Below are 17,039 nucleotides of genomic sequence, written 5' to 3'. Positions count from 1 at the left end.
GGATAACAGCTGATCTTTCAACACAGACTCTGAAAGCTAGAAGATCCTGGAATACCATATTTCAAACACTGAAAGACAATGGGTTCCAACCAAGAATTGTGTATCCAGCGAAATTAAGCTTCAGGATGGAAGATGAAATTAAAACCTTCCACAATAAACAAAAGAATTTGCAGCTAGAAAACTATCTCTTCAAAACATCCTCGGCAAAACATTACAGGAAGAGGAAATGGAAAATAACAATGAAAACCAACAGTGGGAGGTAGGACAGTAAAGGGGGGAAAAATAATCAAAGAGGAAAACAAACCATGTTTAGTAACATAAATAAACAAATATGGCTGGAGGAACCCATATCTCAATAATAACCCTAAATGTTAATGGCTTAAACTCACCAATTAAGAGACACAGGCTAGTAGAATGGATCACAAAACAAGACCCAACAATATGCTGCCTACAGGAGACGCATTTGATAGGAAAAGACATACGTAGGCTGAAGGTGAAAGGTTGGGAAAAATCATATCACTCATATGCACTTCGGAAACAAGCAGGAGTGTCCATACTCATATCAAATAAAATAGATTTCAAGCCCAAGTTAATCAAAAGGGATAAAGAGGGACACTACATACTGCTCAAGGGAACCATACACCCGCAAGCCATAACAATCATAAATATATATGCCCCAAACAATGGTGCAGCTATGTTCATCAAACAAACTCTTCTCAAGTTCAAGAGTCTAATAGACCACCATACAATAATCATGGGAGACTTCAACACACCTCTATCACCACTGGACAGATCTTCCAAACAAAAGTTGAATAAGGAAACTATAGAACTCAATAACACAATTAATAACCTAGACTTAATTGACATATATAGAATATACTACCCAACATCAAGCAGTTACACTTTTTTCTCAGCAGCACATGGATCCTTCTCAAAAATAGATCATATATTATGTCACAGGGCAACTCTTAGACAATATAAAGGAGTAGAGATAATACCATGCATCCTATCTGATCATAATGGAATGAAACTGAAAATCAACGATAAAAGAAGGAAGGAAAAAGCATATATCACTTGGAGAATGAACAATAGGTTACTGAATGATCAATGGGTTATAGAAGACATCAAGGAGGAAATTAAAAAATTCTTAGAGATAAATGAAAACACAGACACAACATATCGGAATCTATGGGACACATTGAAAGCAGTTCTAAGAGGAAAATTCATTGCTTGGAGTTCATTCCTTAAAAAAAGAAAAAACCAACAAATAAATGATCTCATACTTCATCTCAAAATCCTTGAAAAAGAAGAGCAAAACAACAGCAAAAGAAGTAGAAGGCAAGAAATAATTAAAATCAGAGCTGAAATTAATGAAATCGAAACAAAAGAAACAACTGAAAAAATTGACAAAACTAAAAGTTGCTTCTTTGAAAAAATAAACAAAATCGACAGACCCTTAGCCATGCTAGCAAAGAGAAGAAGAGAGAGAACTCAAATTACTAGCATACGGGATGAAAAAGGCAATATCACAACAGACACTTCAGAAATACAGAAGATAATCAAAAATTATTTTGAATCCTTATACTCCAATAAATTAGAAGATAGTGAAGGCATAGATAAATTTCTTAAGTCATATATGATCTGCCCAGATTGAGTCAGGAAGATATAGACAACCTAAACAGACCAATATCAATTGAGGAAATAGAAGAAACCATCAAAAGACTACCAACTAAGAAAAGCCCAGGACCGGATGGGTATACAGCAGAGTTTTACAAAACCTTTAAAGAGGAACTAATACCAATACTTTTCAAGCTACTTCGGGAAATAGAAAAAGAGGGAGAACTTCCAAATTCATTCTACGAGGCCAACATCACCCTGATACCTAAACCAGACAAAGACACTTCAAAGAAAGAAAACTACAGACCAATATCTCTAATGAACCTAGATGCAAAAATCCTCATTAAAATTCTGGCGTATCGCATACAAAAACATATCAAAAAAATTGTGCACCATGATCAAGTAGGATTCATCCCTGGAATGCAAGGCTGGTTCAATATACGGAAATCAATAAATGTTATTCACCACATCAATAGACTTAAAAATAAGAACCATATGATCATCTCGATAGATGCGGAAAAAGCATTCGACAAAGTACAGCATCCCTTTTTGTTCAAAACTCTAGAAAAACTAGGGATAACAGGAACATACCTCAATATTGTAACAGCAATCTATGCTAAGCCTCAGGCTAGCATCATTCTGAATGGAGAAAAATTGAAAAAAAAATTGAAGGCATTCCCTCTAAAATCTGGAACAAGACAGGGATGCCCTCTCTCTCCACTTCTCTTCAACATAGTTCTCGAAACACTGGCCAGGGCAATTAGACAGACGAAAGAAATTAAAGGCATAAAAATAGGAAAAGAAGAACTTAAATTATCACTATTTGCAGATGACATGATTCTATACCTAGCAGACCCAAAAGGGTCTACAAAGAAACTATTAGAGCTAATAAATGAATTCAGCAAAGTGGCAGGATATAAAATCAACACGCATAAATCAAAGGCATTCCTGTATATCAGCGACAAATCCTCTGAAATGGAAATGAGGACAACCACTCCATTCACAATATCTTCAAAAAAAATAAAATACTTGGGAATCAACCTAACAAAAGAGGTGAAAGACTTATACAATGAAAACTATAGAACCCTAAAGAGAAATAGAAGAAGATCTTAGAAGATGGAAAAATATACCCTGTTCATGGATAGGCAGAACTAACATCATCAAAATGGCGATATTACCAAAAGTTCTCTATAGGTTTAATGCAATGCCAATCAAAAACTCAACGGCATTTCTTGTAGAAATAGAGAAAGCAATCATGAAATTCATATGGAAAAATAAAAGACCCAGAATAGCAAAAACAATGCTAAGCAGGAAGTGTGAATCAGGCGGTATAGCGATACCAGACTTCAAACTATACTACAGAGCAATAGTAACAAAAACAGCATGGTACTGGTACCAAAACAGGCAGGTGGACCAATGGTACAGAATAGAGGACACAGAAACCAATCCACAAAACTACAACTATCTTATATTTGATAAAGGGGCTAAAAGCATGTAATGGAGGAAGGATAGTATCTTCAACAAATGGTGCTGGGAAAACTGGAAATCCATATGCAACAAAATGAAACTGAATCCCTTTCTCTCGCCATGCACAAAAGTTAATTCAAAATGGATCAAGGAGCTTGATATCAAATCAGAGACACGCTGTCTGATAGAAGAAAAAGTTGGCTACGATCTACATACGGTGGGGTCGGGCTCCAAATTCCTCAATAGGACACCCATAGCACAAAAGTTAATAACTAGAATCAACAAATGGGACTTACTCAAACTAAAAAGTTTTTTCTCAGCAAAAGAAACAATAAGAGAGGTAAATAGGGAGCCTACATCCTGGGAACAAATCTTTACTCCTCACACTTCAGATAGAGCCCTAATATCCAGAGTATACAAAGAACTCCAAAAATTAGACAATAAGATAACAAACAACCCAATCAACAAATGGGCCAAGGACCTGAACAGACACTTCTCAGAGGAGGACATACAATCAATCAACAAGTACATGAAAAAATGCTCACCATCTCTAGCTGTCAGAGAAATGCAAATCAAAACCACCCTAAGATACCACCTCACTCCAGTAAGATTGGCAGCCATTATGAAGTCAAATAACAACAAGTGCTGGCAAGGATGTGGGGAAAAGGGTACACTTGTACATTGCTGGTGGGACTGGAAATTGGTGCAGCCAATTTGGAAAGCAGTATGGAGATTTCTTGGAAAGCTGGGAATGGAGCCACCATTTGACCCAGCTATTCCCCTTCTCAGTCTAATCCCTAAAGACCTAAAAAGAGCATGCTACAGGGACACTGCTACATCGATGTTCATAGCAGCTCAATTCACAATTGCAAGACTGTGGAACCAACCCAGATGCCCTTCAATAGACGAATGGATTTTAAAAAAAATGTGGCACTTATACACAATGGAGTATTACTCTGCATTAAAAAATGACAAAATCATAGAATTTGCAGGGAAATGGATGGCACTAGAGCAGATTATGCTAAGTGAAGCTAGCCAATCCCTAAAAAACAAATGCCAAATGTCTTCTTTGATATAAGGAGAGTAACTAAGAACAGAGTAGGGACGAAGAGCATGAGAAGAAGATTAACATTAAACATGGATGAGAGGTGGGAGGGAAAGGGAGAGAGAAGGGAAATTGCATGGAAATGGAAGGAGACCCTCAGGGTTATACAAAAGTACATACAAGAGGTGGTGAGGGGAAAGGGAAAAATAATACAAGGGGGGCAAATGAATGACAGTAGAGGGGGTAGAGAGAGAAGAGTGGAGGGGACGGGAGGGGAGGGGGATAGTAGAGGATAGGAAAGGTAGCAGAACACAACAGACACTAGTATGGCAATATGTAAATCAATGGATGTGTAACTGATGTGATTCTGCAATCTGTATATGGGGTAAAAATGGGAGTTCATAACCCACTTGAATCAAAGTGTGAAATATGATATATCAAGAACTATGTAATGTTTTGAACAACCAACAATAAAAAATTTAAAAAAAATAAAAAATAAAGGCCACAGAGAAGAAGAGATTTAACAGTGAGAAGGAGAAAGGCAAGGGCCCCTCCACTGAGTATCTTTCTAAGAGACTATGGGTCCTTCAGATTCCCTGTGGAGTCCCTCTGAGAAGTCACCCTTTTCTAAGTCCCACAAAGGCACCCTGAAGGCTAACTGTGGCTCTACTGGTAAACAAAACATGATAGTCACGCAGAAAACAGAGCTGAGTGGGGACAAATTCTATCCGTTTTGTAATTGAGGTAAGCATGTGCCAGCCCTATTGGTCTGTCAAGTTCAGAGGTACTGGTCACGGGTGTGTGGGACCGTTAGCAGAGAGGTGACAGTGGGCCTCCTCCAATCCAAGGCATTTCTCCAGATGAGAGAGCCCTCACCTGTTCCATCATATCAAGTTACATCAAGGTTTAAGATTATAGTTCTCTCTCTCCCAGGACACAATTGCTATTGATAAGAAAACTGACAATTAAATCTGCAAATTCTTAAAAAATTTCAGTTGACACACAGTAATTGTCCATATCCATTAAAGTATGATTTCAATATATGTATACAATGTTTAATGATCAGATCAGTAACCCATCTATCACCTCAAGCATATATCATTTCTGTCTGTTAGGAACATTTACAAGTCTCTCTATAGCTTTTTGTAATAGATAATTACCTTCCTATGCTATAGAATTTAAAAGTAATTCCTTCTATCCAACAGCATTTTTTTCTAAACCATCTTCTTCAGTAAATTTTTAAATATTCTCCCTTTCACACCCCCCTTCCCAGTCTGATGACCAGTATCTACTCTCTACTTCCATGAGATCAACTTTTTTTTTAGCTTCTACTTGTTATCTTTCTGCGCTCCATCTACTTAGATCAATGTAACACCCTCCATGTTTGCAATTGCAATTTTAAAACTAGAGAAACAAAAAAGTATAACTGTAAAGTATACATTTTGCTATGGTCTGGATCATAAGTGCCTCCAGAATGCCCATTTGGCAAAGGCTTGGTTCCCCAGTGTGGGACTTTGAGGAGGTGATGAAAACTTTAAGAGCCGGAGCCTAATGGGAGGTCTTTGAGTTATTGAGAAATTGCCCTTCGTAGAGAAAATAGAGACTTCAGCCTCTTCCACTGCTTCTCTTTCACATTCTAGACACAAAGGGAGCAGTTTTATTTCACCATGCACTTCCACCATGGTGTGCTGCCATACCACAGGCCCAAAAAGCAATGGGGCAATCCATCATGTACTGAACCTGCAAAACTGTTAAGTCAAAATAAATCTTTTCTCCTTATAAAAAAAAAAAAAAAATGACCCACAAGAAGTTTATTTCTTACTTCCTTGTGGGGTGTTGTAATGTCATATTTCATAAAAGCAGCATACTCTTTAAGGAAATGAGGAAAAATTTCCAGGATTCAAATGCCTTGGTTGTCCTCTGGGCTCTCAGCGGTGTGTCTCTAATAGAGAATACTAACTTAGGGAGATGGAAGGGTATGCCCGAAGAGCCAGAAACCCATACTGCTTGGCACGGATTAGTAAGAAGAAACTTCCCAGAATAGGATAATATCCTCTGCATCCTGTTTTTTATACTTCAAAGTGAAGCATTTTTTACTTCAAATGTATTTTAAAAGGTGAATGTGATATATTTACTAATAGCAGAGTATTATTGGTATATATAAATCTCCCTACCTGTCTCCCCTGCCATTGTGATAAAATAATCATTCTGGGCTGAAAGTGTAGTTCATTGATAGAGTGCTTGCTTATCAAGGTATAGGTGAGGCCCTGGGTTCAATTCCTATCTAGCAGCACAAAAAAGAGAAAGAGAGGCCTACCAAAAGTACCATCACAGTTTAAATATGTTTTAAATTCTTAAATAAATAAATAAATAATCCAATAAGTATAGGACTTAGTCTCAAGAATAAATATAGGACTTAGTCTTAAGGGAAGGAGGCCTACTGGAAAGAGCTACACAGAAAAGTTTAAAGGTGGCAAAATGAAAGCTCAATTAGCATTCTGGACACAACACTTTTTAACATTTGGCACATTTGTGTGTGTTCTCTTTCTCTGGTATCTTTATCACACCCAAGTAATTTAATAGGGTAAAACATAATAATCTAATATACTGACCATGTCCATGCCACCTCAATTATTCTATAAATATCCTTCATAATTTTTAAAAATCCATAACCCAATCAACTAAAACAGTTTAGATTTGTTGATAAGTCTCTCCAATCTTAATTTCCCCAACTTTTTCTTTCACGTAGTGATATTTTAGAATATAGCTGTCTTATAGACTGATCCATAATTTATTAGATTTTTTTATCATTAGATTCAGATTAAATATTTTTAGAAGAATATAGCATATGTGACTTTATTTTCGTGACATTACTTCAGGAGGCATGAACTATTAGCCTCTCCAATTATTGGTGATGTTTAATTTGCTTACTTGGTTGAAATGGGAGTCTTCTTGTTATAAACATACTTTTGAAATTATCAATAACCAAAGAATATCTTGTTCAACAACACTCTCTCATCCAACAGACTTTTATCATCTACTTATGATTCTCACCAGAATCAGTATCATTAATGATTGTCAAATACTGACTTTCTACTAGTAAGAGAGATATTAGATTTGTTTGTTTTTTTTAATTGTTTCCATGAAGGAACCCTTGGTAATAGTAATTATTTGCTCTTTTTATTTTGAATGTCTTAAAAAATATGTGAGAGAATTGGGTTCAAATGTTGTTTTCACCTTTAAAAGTCAAACACTATGATAAAGTCTCTTAAGAGCTAAAGAACCACAAAAAATTAAGGCAAAGTTTATCAGTAATGTCTGTAATTAGATTTAGACAATTAAATTTCTGTTATTAGTCACAGAGTTGCCCCAGTTTCTATAATTCAGTTGGGAATTATCTTTTTACCTTATAACTACTCTTAAATCCTGAATTAATAGAGTCATTGTGCTTCTATTTTTGCAGAGGAAGTTGCTGGATATTCTAACATGTACCGTATACAATTTAAGATTCAGACAGAAAGTTAAATCTAATTAACTCAGGTTTCTTTTATTGAGAATTTGTTCTTTGAAAGTTTCTCATAGCATCTGGCCATGATGAAGTGTTGGAAACCTTTCAAAATCTGTTTGATTTTGTATTAAACATTTTTAGGGTAGAGGCAGAGTCAACTTAGGCAATTTATATTGTGGCATCGAAGAATATTGAAGATGAGGTTCTCTGTCTTATTAGCAAGTTGCAGATTTTTCCTGAATTAAGGTTTTTGTGTTTCTTTCCCTCCCTACCTCCCTCCCTTCCTTCCTTCCCTCCCTCCCTCCCTCCCATAGCTTTATTGAGGTAAAATTGAAGTACAATAAAATGCACATATTTGAATCATTCAGTTTGATCAGTTGTGATGTGTGTTGTTATGCTGGAATTCGGGACCCCCAAAAGACCACCAGAGACCAAGATCAATGTAAACAGCAAAGAGGTGTTTATTGCGAGCTAGCTTGGTCCTCCACGCACTCACGGCAACTGGTGATGCTGAGAGGCCCGGGCCCAGGGTTTGCAGCAGTTTTATACATTCTTTGGAGAAGGCAGGGACCCCCACATACATCATAGCAAATCATCACACACCTCGGGAAAATCAAATAACAACTCTAAAACATGATTAGCACATTCACTGGTGGGAACAAGTTGGGTAAGGTTGATTGGTCAGTACAAAAGGAGTATTCATTTGAACTGATCCGTTTAAGCCAAGAGGGGTGTTCATGCTGAACTCCATGGTTTCCCAACACATTATCAACCACCATAAACTACTGGGAGGGTCATCTGGCATCCCAGGTATTTCCCTGTCTCATGCTGATTGGTGGCTGCTAGGGGGTTGCTATGGATCCCCACCTAGCCTGACTGAGTCAGGGATACCTGGCATAGCAGATCTCTCCTGTTATTTGTAGATAAACAACTTAGCAGGGTGGGAATGTGCCTAGGAGTGCTCTGTGGGTCTTTCCAAGGACAAAGGTCATGTCCCTTCCTTGGACAGGCTTTGCTCTGAGGTAGAGGCTGGTTTTTCAGTGTAACCAATACAATCAGTATAGAAAGCATTTCCATTACTTTTTTTTTTATATTTGAAATCATGCAGACTGTTTTCTGCATGGTTTTTTACATAAGAAATCATAGAACCCCACGTCAATTATTTCTAAGTGGCACATTTATAGGTACTTCTGAGGTCAAGGAAGAAAGTGCTATATAAATGTCCATGTACCATTGATATTGCAATTAAACAGTGAAAAAGAATTTTAAAAAAAAGAAAAGAAAAAGAAATCTTGATGAAACATTAGAGAGTTCTTTCCATTCAAGTTCAATGTATTCTCAGCTTCCCTTTGCAGCTTTGGGTGGGGTCTTCTGTAGCGTAATGTTCCACCCTCTAGATTGCTGGAGAGGTAATCTTGTAGGCAGAATTCCTGGAGGCAGGATTTAGGCTTAGGCAGGCTCTAGGCTCTTTGCTGAATGCCAGTTAGTCTGGAGATTTTAAATCTGTGCACTTCCAGTGCCCAGAACTTGCTGGTCTAAGCTGGAAGACTACCCCAGGGATCTCACTTGTGTTTCACTCCCATTGTGGGGGACCCAATTCTTATTCCTCTGCAGACCCCACGTTTCCTGGTTCAGTCTCCAAACAATCTCTCAGGCTTCCACCCTTCTGAGCTCCTGTCTCCCTGATGGTCCTGCAAGCAGTCAGATTGGAGGGGGTGAAGTAGAACCAGGTGGGTTTCTGTGACCAGTTGTCCCCTGTGTAAACCTCTCTCCATGTTTAATTTTTTCCTGGGCACTTAAGCACACACTGTTTTGCAGTATGTGTTTACCAAGCCTATATTTGGAGCCAAACAGTTTGCCAGGAATTGGCTTCCTCTGTTGCCAGCCCTACACCACAGCTACAAAATGGTTCCTTCCTTTGTCATCTGCATGCCTCCTGGAGAGAAGGCGGCTTCCCCCGCCCTCTCCTCCCCCGCCCCAGGTCTCTTGTAGCAGTCCTTCAGGTTTTTTGGGCAACATACTTGGTCTCTAAATGCTCTGTACTCAGACATGCCTTGAGTCTCCCCAAGACTCCTTTAATTCTCTTACCCTCTGCTGTGCTCACGGAGGGAGCTTCTGGCCCAGCTGTGGCAGCAGCTGTGCCACTGGATATTTCTTACTTATTACCTCCTAACTCCTCAGTCCCCAATCTGCTTTGAATATCCAGTTTTAAATTCCAGTAAAGTCCTCCCGCTTTTTTTTTGTTCACCACCTTGCTCAGAAGCTACCTGTCAGTTTTCTTGGTTTCACTCCATGGAACAGCCAGGAACACGACCTCCTCTATTCTGCCATCTTCTTAATATCTCTCTCTCTCTCTCTCTCTCTCTCTCTCTCTTTCTCTTTCTTTTTCTTGTACCAGGTATTGAACTCAGGAGCACTTAACCACTGAGCCACATCCACAGCCCTTGTGTATATTGGAGACAGGGTCTGGCTGAGTCATTTAGGGCCTCACTAAGTTGTGGAGGCCAGCTTTGAACTTGTGATCTGCCAGGCTCAAAACTATTTTCAAGCTTACATTTAAGTTTTTAAAATAGGAACTTACAATCAAATATGAACTTATGATTTAAAAATGGGTGAAGAACACACAAGAGAAAGCTACCATGAGCAAAGGCTAATGAAAAAGAACAATAAACTGAGCATGGTGGTGCATGTTTGTAATCTCAATGACTAGGCCTGAAGTAAGGTTTATCATTACTGGAATTTACTATTAACAGCTTATTGCTTTCCCTTCAGAATTAGAGAAAGGCCTCTACTTGACAGTACTCAAACTATATTTTAAAATATTTTTAATTATGATTTTTTTCTAATTCATAATTACTTGAATTTATACAACTTAACAATTTCCAAAGCTTAAAGAGAAATATGAAATAGAAATATTCATTTTAGTTCCTGTCAAAACATAAGTGATTTGTTTCATTATTCTTCCTTTTCAGCTTATCCATCTGTTGATAACTAGAGTTTCTATTACAGTTTTTAAGGAATACTGCCTTGGTATTATATTTCTCTTAAGTAGCAAAAAAAAAAAAAATTTGTCTAAGAAAAATCTTTTGTACCCTTTGGTAGCATCAACAAATATTTATAGAAAAGTCAAGGAGTTAAATACTTGTTTTTTGTGTTTATTTGGATACTTAGCCTAGCTCTCAATTTTTTTTTTTTTTAACCTTTCAAAAGTATCTGGATAGTGAAAAGGGCAGGGTATGGTAAAGAACTGTATGCTGGGGAAATAGGAATTTGAGGAAATTTTAGGCAAATTATTGGGAAACCTCTCAGACAAGATTTACTATTAGCTGCCTTCTCACCTTTGAATAGTCAGTGATTTTGTGGATTTGTATATATTTTTAACTTAAATCTACTTAAAAGGCTGAAATTGAGCCTAACTTTACAAAAGCAATAATATATTTTAAGATTATATTATAAAGACACTTTTATTTTTGTGTTTGCCAAATTGTTATTAAGAACACTCCAATCTGTTAGGCTGTAAGATTATATAAACCCTAGAAGAAGAGGTAACATTTTAATGACAAAGAAGAACAGTATTTCTGCGTAGAGGTGTACAGATCTTTCTTTAGATATTGTGGTAATATATGAGCATTTTCTGATAGAATTCTCCCAGCATTTCTGCAAGCTTATGGAAAGTATGCTCTTAACAAAATGGGAAACAGGTACATGAGAATCCAAAAAACACACTTCTGATTATTCAGTGTTTACTCAATAGACCCAATTTTGTTTTCATTTTATTTTATTTGACTTCCCATAGTTAGTAAATATTGAGTTTTTTAAATTCAGCATAGGTTGATTCCTTTTTTTTTTAGGTTCTCCACTTGTATTGATACAGCCAACAGGCATCTGACAGGAGGCAGAATTGTCCTCTAATCATAGCTCTATCGCTGTCTCCATCTGTTGGTGTGAAGAAGTAATGTTCTTGCCAGAGTAAGCACAAATTAAGAAACAAGGAATTATACTCCTAATGCATTTTCTTTCTTTGTGACAAAGTCAGTTTAAAAATGCAAAACTATTATGGGATTTCAAGTATTACAGACAGATTGTCTTTTTTTCTAGGGTTTTTAAAGATTTATTTTTAAATTGCTATATGAACAATACCTAGATTCCTTATGTTTTGTTGTTTAGGGAATTACAGAAAAATATAATTATCTCAACTTTTTGCACCAGTTTGATCGGGCATCATTATGCAATGATATTTTAATAGTGAGAAATCTCAAAAATCTTGGCAATCTTTGCACATTCACAGTTTCATGGGCTTTTTGCATCATTGCTTCTGAATTGCTAATGAAGAGCTCAATATAGCTTCTGATGCATTTCAGATATTCTGGGTGGTGACTGGCTAGAGTGTTACTGACATCACAACATACAGCTGTTGACTTTCTATTGTCTCTGAGTCCTCGGCAAGTGCTGTAGACTGCTCTAGCAGGCACTCCCAATGCCTGACTAATCAGCTGGATGTGTGTTTGCGGAGCTCTATAGAGAAGCAATGCAGAGCATCAGTTTACAGATACTATGGAAAGTACATCTTCATTAACTCTATATGATGAAGCAAATACCAATACAATGAAGGTATGTGGCTCTTAATTTATTTGCTGAATGTGTACAAAAGGTAATCAGATATAAAGAATTATCCATGTTCATTTGAGACCACAGTTTTAATTAGGCATATGTGTGATGAAATCATTACCATATCTAAACTGAGAGCATTTGAAAAATAGTTTTTATTTAGTTTTGCAAAGGTGTATTTAGGTTGATAAAATAAAGAGTAGGAGTCATTTACTTCTCAGCTATAGCACCAATTTCTTCTCCTCTGCCCCTCAGATTCTCTGTAACTTCTTACACCTTGCCGATACAATGTTTTACTGCTGTGCTAATTGCTATTTGCATAAACAAAACAAATGATCAGTTAGATGCTGATAAATCTCTTTTAGGTTCATCTTAAAATAGACATGCTGTGTGTGTGGCATGTTCGATTTTTTAAATTTCTTATGGAGCAAATAGAGTATGAATGAGATTCTTTTGAAAATTAAGGAAGTAAGAACTTTTAAAATTCTTGTTAATTTTTTTATACTCTTTTCTGAGGAAGAGGTAGAGCAATTTTTAAAATGTTTATAACATAAGAAAACCTAGATATGTCATTTTTATGATTAGCACAATCATCACATTGCAAACGAGAGCAAATGCTAATCAGACTGTAATTTTTTAGGAGTATCTGATCTCTAGTAAATAGTCCGAAAACTTTGGCATTTACCTTGTTATTTTGATTCCTCAAACCTGAAATCTCACCATATACCTGGTACTATATAATGAAAGAATGTCCATTAACTGAATTGTTCATAAGATTTTTTCAAGTTTTCCCTGCTTTTTTACCTTGAATGAGCTGGATTTGGAATTGCTCTGATATTTTCAAGCATTCTCCCCATTCCCATTTGAAATAGTTATTTTGTTCTTAAATAACTCATTTCCTTTTTAAAGGACATAGTAGGAAAATCACTAAATGGCCTTTTATCAACACTGAATATCATTGCTTTTCTTTTGTCTCTGATTCCCAACTGTGTGAGTAATTAGAGTCATGAAAATATTAATAGCTATTATTAAAATTAGGGTCTTTTATCAGGTGCATTGTTTCAGCCTAATGCCAGGAGAATTTCACCATTATTACTTTCTTAAAAGTTTCAAATTTTTAATTTTATATTGAGAACTTAAAATGAAAATAATCAGCACATGCTCTCAATTCTTTCCTTCAACTGAATGTGTCACATTCCACATGCTTTTTTTAATACCTTCCTTCTTCATTTCTTTCCTTTAGGTTTTTACTTGTGGCTCTCTGGTTCTTGTTCACTTGCTCACATCCTTCCCTTTGACTTTCTGAGTATTCATCTCCTCTCTTCACTCCTCCCTCCCCCAACCCACTAATCTCTCCCTCTCCTTTTATCTTTCCCACTTTGTCTCAGTCTTTCACTCTTTCTGTCTACTAGGTGTCTCTTTCTCTCCTCTGATTGAGTCAGTCTCTCTTTTCTCCTCCCCCACATTGTCCCTGCTTCTCTCTTCTTCTCTCCCTTTCTTTCCTCTGTGTCTTCCCTTCCCTGCTCTATATGCCTCTTTTTTTCTCTCCCTTTCTGGTAGTGTCTGTCCATCTTTTCCTCTCCCTTTGTCTCTTATTTTGTGTGCCTCTTCCTTTTCCTTTCTAGATGCACCTTATCCCTTCCTTCTCCATCTCTCACCCTCTTCATCTGCTGTTTTCTCCTCCCTGGCTGCTGATTTTTCTGTTAGATTTCTCTGTTCTCTACCCCTAGATCTTTCTTTCCTGTCCAAGATACATTCACATAATACATTCCAAGTTTTCTTTTGTGCAGTTTTTCAGTTTTCACTGGAACCTAGATCTGTACTTAACTTTCTTTTTGTTGTTGTTGTTGTTGTTGTTAATTAATACCAGTTACTGGTTGCATTTTAATATATGTTAAACCTATGCTTTGTAAAAGAAACTATGAGGTAAAGAATTTGTCCAATTTTTTTCTGTATTGTTTTTAGAGACTTATGTTTGAGGCCTTGTACTTTATCACACATTGAAATCATTATGTAAACCATTTTGTTTGTCTTCCTAAAATATGCATGTTAGACCACTAGAGGGAATTGTTTTTCTCTTATTTTTCTATTAATTCTTTAGGTCTTTACAAAGCATTTTTCAGGATACTTAAGATAATCTCACACTTTATAATTGTTACAGTGGATATATGCTGGGATTTTCTTCTTTTCTAACTTTTATTTTGAAAGAATTATAGATTGAGAGGAAGTTATAAAAATAATAGAGAGGTCCCAGGGTGGTTTCACTTAAAGTTTTAACATTTTAAAAATGTTTTTCTCAAGGTTTTGTGTATGAGTATTTAAAATAATCTGAAGAACAAAGGTTCGTTGAGCCTTGACCTGTTTACATGATCAAAAACCTCACAACTGGGGCTGTGGTTGTAGCTTAGTGGTAGAGCGCTTGCCTAGCACATGTGAGGCACTAGATTCGATCCTCAGCACCACATAAAAAAATACATAAAATGAAGTTATTATGTCCACCTACAACTAAAGAAAAAATTTTTTAAAAATACCTCACACCTGACATCATATTGCCATTCTATTTTTTAAAGCAAATAATGCAACAATTTGGTAAAGGCATAGTATATTTTAATAGTACTATGGCTTTCTGAACTAGCATAATACTATCAAGGAAGAAAATTAAATTTATAAGTAACAAGTTATATATGTAATAAAATGTTCAAGAAGCAAAGATGTGTAAGATGAAAATATTTTCAGAGCTGAGTTAAATGCTGTTTTCACATATACCTCTCCCTCCTCTGATAGGTAGCAATTATTGTTTCTACATTCTTTGGTGCCTCTATTACTTTGTATGGATATCTTCTCTTGCTATATGATCAGATCGTTGATTGTGGGAGGCACAAGTTGGAGGTGAAATAAATCATTGTCTTTGTAAATTTTGTCATACCTTCATAGCTGACCAGTCTCCATTCTAATTGATATATAATATTTTTAATACAGGTACCACAGCTTGAACATTCCTAAACGCAAAATCCAAAATGCTCCAGAATCTGAAGCTTTCTGAGTACCAACATGATGCCACAAATAGAAACTTCCATACCTGATCTCATATGACAGGTCTCAGTCAAAATAAAGGCACATTAAATATACTGAATAAAACTACCTCAGGCTATGTACATAAGGTATGAAACATACTTGAGTTTCATGTAGAGACTTGATTCCCATACCCAAGATATCTCATTATTTATGTGCAGATAGCATAAAAATTATTTCGATCCCAAGCATTTTGAACAAGGGATGCTCAACAAATAAAATGATTTTTATTTTTTCTGAGTTCCTCTAAGACCCAGAGTTCCTCAAAGGTACTTCAGTAAATACAGAAATGTGTGAAACCCAATTAATCTCTCTTCACCCAACCCCACCTTCTCAATTCACAAGAGAAGTTTTTATAAATACAAATATGTATTTCTGGTTCTTAGTTCTCCAAAAACATATATATATATCCTAGTTTATAACTCATGTATTATATTTAAATGAATATCATTATATAATATGTGTCATGCAAATCTGGCAGTTACATAATTATGTATCATTTTGTTATGTACATATATTCATATGTATTTTATATATTTATATGGCTAACATACATATATAAACACATTTACATTTAACATACATATATGAGAGATAAAACAAGAGCTCTTAAATGAATTCATGTATAGGCTTCTAGAGAATCAAGAAACCCCTAAAAGCACATGTACAAGTGCTGCATTTCTGAGGAAGAAATGATTGGGTTTAGTAAAATTTTTGAGAAGAATCTTTTTAAGGTCAGAAAACAAGAATGCTGTTCTATTGTGCTTATAAACCATTACTCAGTCTTCTTTTAATTTTAACTTTTCTCTCATCATTTATTTTCAAATGCTTAAAAAAGTATGTGACTGCCTCCTGCCACAAGTTATAAGCACTTCTACAGATATCATATGGAATTTTTTTCAAATAATTTGCAAATATGCAGTGACCGATAACTGAGCATAAGCCATGTTAGATTTCCACATGGATTGCCAAAGAGTTAACAAAACATTTTTTCATCCCAGTGCTTTCAAAGTACTAAGCACCTTCCCTGAACAGGTGGAAAGTAAACAACAATAATTGAAGACTTTATGAGACAACTACAAAGGAGAGCAAAAGAAATTATCAAGATGTATCTACTAAAATAATTATATGTAGTAGACTGCTAGGAAATGTTGGAAAGCCATTAAAGAAACCAAATCTGAGGGCTGAGGTTGTGGCTCAGTGTCACAGAGCCTGTCTCTCACATGTGAGGCTTTGGGTTTGATTCTCAGCATCACATAAAAATAAACAAGCAAAAAAAGATATTGTGTATAACTAAAAATACTTATTAAAAAAAAGAAAGAAACCAAATATGAAATGTGTTAGACCCTTCGAATCCCTGCATTCATTCAGAGTCATAGGAAGTTAAGCCAAGTAGGTTGGATAGAACAACGGGTACTTTAAAGAGAAATTATATTTTCTAGATCTACATGTACAGTGTTTAGTGTGAATTTCTAGAGACCTCAAGCAGTGTTGATCCATGCCCAGGAGCTGTAAAATTGTTGTACTTTTGTATACATCCTTTTATAGAGAATGAGGGTAGGAGGATGGCATCTTAAAGACAACACCTGTACTACCTCAAGCTGTTTTTAGCTAGTTTACTGTCCATGAAATACTCTTTGACTGAAAGAAAACCTTTCTGAGCCTTTTTTCCCTAACATAATCCCCAGGTGATTTCTTGAGAGAGGCCTGTGATCCTTTGTT

The 17,039-nt window shown here is 36.1% G+C and overlaps 1 protein-coding gene across 12 annotated transcripts in view; it reads left to right on the top strand.

Annotated features, from left to right (window-relative positions):
• The window catches only part of R3hdm1 (R3H domain containing 1), a 174,547-nt gene that overhangs the window by 53,034 nt on the left and 104,474 nt on the right, over window positions 1-17,039 (top strand). Inside the window, exons 1-2 of one of the 12 annotated variants that reach the window (XM_058585376.1) lie at window positions 11,999-12,248; window positions 15,225-15,406. The exons of 8 other annotated variants lie outside the window; for them this stretch is intronic. The gene's annotated coding sequence lies outside the window, so the exon portion shown is untranslated. Of the gene's footprint in view, window positions 1-9,135; window positions 9,368-11,998; window positions 12,249-15,224; window positions 15,407-17,039 lie in introns of those variants that run through there. 3 more of the 12 variants (XM_058585377.1, XM_058585379.1, XM_058585375.1) reach the window with 3 other exon arrangements.

Source organism: Marmota monax, unplaced genomic scaffold, assembly GCF_021218885.2.
Source record: "Marmota monax isolate L192 unplaced genomic scaffold, Marmota_monax_Labrador192_F-V1.1 WCK01_AAM20220418_F8-fsc00034, whole genome shotgun sequence".
In the NCBI taxonomy this organism is placed as follows: Eukaryota; Metazoa; Chordata; class Mammalia; order Rodentia; family Sciuridae; genus Marmota; species Marmota monax.
The sequence above is the reverse complement of the archived record's forward strand: the minus strand, read 5'-3'. Positions and strand labels throughout refer to the sequence as shown.